Genomic DNA, 2776 nt, shown 5'->3' with positions numbered 1-2776 from the left:
CCACCAACACCTAGCATCAAAAGTCACATTCTCAAGAAGTCAAAAAGGGTTTGAGGAAGGGGGTCCCTCCAGAGTGGAGGGTAGACTTAAAGGGACAAAGAACGTGCTGGAATCTAGAAGAGCTGTAGGTTTGGGAAGCATCAGTTTCTGAGACTTAGCACAGCTCATGAGCTCATCTTACAGACAAGGAAAGCAAAACCGCTGTCCCATGCCTTTTAGCACAAAGGCCGAGAGCACCTGCCCATGTGTCTGTGTGTGCATGTGCACACGTGTTGGTGTCGGAGGTAAAGATGCAGCAGGCAGCCGAGGCAGATGCTCGCTCAGCCTCGTTTCCATGCCTACCACAGCCCACTCTGCATCCCTCCTCACATCACAGCCAGATGGGAGGATTACACGGGAGCCAGCAAAGCCATCTTCAGCTGAGGCTTCCTTTTTAGAGGCCGTGCTGTCCTCGTGGCTGTGAAAGAATGACTGGCATAAACAGAGGGAAGATGGCTGCCAGCCCGAGGCCTCACAGGATTCTGTCCACCATGGTGCTGGAGGTGAGGTGGAGGTGGTCTGGGGAGTAACGGAGCAGGATAGTCCTTGTCAAGACAGAAAGAGGAGAGGATGTCCTCATCAGGTTTCTCCCTTTTTTCTTATTCCGTCTGGACCCTCAGTCGATGGGATGGGATTCAGGGTGGCTCTTCCCCCTAGCTCACTCTTTTCTTGGACATGCCCTCCTAGACACACCTCCAAAGAGTACAAATCTCCTTGATGCTTCTCCATCCTGCCAGGTTGGCAGTCAGGATTCCCCACCAAGGGCTGGGGAGGTGCTTGTTTGGTAAGGTCATGACCAGCACTGAGACTCCCAGCACGACGCAACAAGCCTAGCTGGAAAATATCGTCTCTCGAAGAGCAGCTGGATGGCCACTGACGGTACCAGAGGGGAATACACACACTGTGCTTCCGACAGTCCTTGCCAGGAAGTGTGCTTTAGTAAATGCACGTGGTCACGCTCATATGCGATCTTAGGATTTATAATCATCTGTTTTGTTCTGAACTTGTATGCTTTTACCTTAAGGTCCTGTGCCTCCCGGAAGGAAATGCAAATGTTCTCAGGGCGATTAACGTCCTAAAGATCAAGAGTTCCAATAAACTGAAATTGTTTGTTTGTGTTCTAGTTTTTTTCAGACAGGGTCTTAAGTAGCCTGATTGGTGTCTCACTAGCTGGTCAAGGCTGGCCTTGAACTCCTTTTATTCCTTTTTGTTTCCCAAGTACAGCCACACTCAGTTTGATTTTTTTTTTTTTCCCAAGTGAGAGGCAGCCAAGCATTGTGGGTGGTGCGTGGCTTGGAGCCTCAGCTGCTAGGAGAAGCTGAGGAAGGAGGGAGACTCACAGCTGTCTCAAGAACGGTAAACTGTTAACCATACACACAGGAGAGCAAGGTCCCACGGGTGACCATAACAGAAAAGATGGGTACCATTTACGTTTATTAAAAGTCAGAAACTCCAAAAGGAGAATGAAGAGCTGAGCCCTGCAATGGAGGAGTACTTGATCACGCTGAGCTGGTAAATGTGGCCTCGATAGTCTATCTTCTGCTGTTAAAACAAAATCTTTTGTACAAAATCATAAAGAAAGGGGGATTATTTAACTCACACTCTGGGGAACTGAGTTTGTCTGGGGGAGAAAGTTTTTTTCTCCCTTTATGTTTTTCCTTTATTTGGGGTGTGTGTGTGTGGTATGTATGTGTGTGTATGTTGTGATGGTTTGGTGTGTATATAAGTGTGGTATATTTGTGTAGTATGTGTGTGTGGTATGTGTGCAATGAATGTGTGGTGTTATGTGGTGTGTATGGTGTGCCTAATGTGTGTGTGTGGTATTTTGTATAGAGTAGTATTTGTGGTGTATGGTATATGTGGAGTATGTGTGCATGTGTGTGCGGTATATGAGTGTGTGGTGTGGTATATGTGTGTAGTATGTGTCTATGTGTATGTGTGTGGTGTGTAATATATGTGTAGTGTGTGCCTGTGTGTGTGGCATGTGTGCAGTGGTGTGGTGTGTGGTGTGTATGGTGTGTTTGATGTGTGTGCCGTGTGGTATAGTGTGTGTGGGTACGTGTGTGTGATGTGTATGTGGTGTGTGTATGTGGTGTGTGTGTGTGTGTGTGTAGGTCAGAAGACAACTTGGCAAAGTTGGCTCTCCCGTTCACCTTTACATGGGTTCTGGGGATCGAACTCTGGTCATCCAGCTGCACAGCAAGTGACAAGTGACAGCCTTAGCCGGATTTTAAATTCAAGATTTTAAATTCTCTTTGGTTGCTTTCTGATGTGTCTAAAACTGATCTCTTTGTAAACTTAAAGTTCTTGTGAGCTCCAGGGAGTGGACTCAGATCCACCTTGTATGGCATTTCCCAGGTCCAAGGGGCACCGAGCAGTCCACAGAGCATAGACAGAGAAGTCAAACAGCCAGATACCCCAGGACATGGCCAGAACCCCAGCTTTCTCAGGTCCCCCAAATATGATTAGTGCCCCCCAGGTCAGCAGGAAGCAATCTCCAGAACACATCATCCTCATCCCCACCTCACCTGCTACCCCTTCCTAACGCTCCATTTTTCTATAATAAGCAAAAGAGAGGAGTGTTAGCATTCGGGCATCTGCACTGGCCTGCCCTTGGGGTCCTCACAAGAGTGCCTAGCATTCAGGCATCTGCACTGGCCTGCCCTTGGGGTCCTCACAGAATACATCCTCAGCTGTAGCCACTAAGAGCACCTCCTGTGCACATTCACTATGTTCC

Source organism: Microtus ochrogaster, chromosome 10 (genome assembly GCF_000317375.1).
Source record: "Microtus ochrogaster isolate Prairie Vole_2 chromosome 10, MicOch1.0, whole genome shotgun sequence".
Classification (NCBI taxonomy): Eukaryota; Metazoa; Chordata; class Mammalia; order Rodentia; family Cricetidae; genus Microtus; species Microtus ochrogaster.
The sequence above is the reverse complement of the archived record's forward strand: the minus strand, read 5'-3'. Positions refer to the sequence as shown.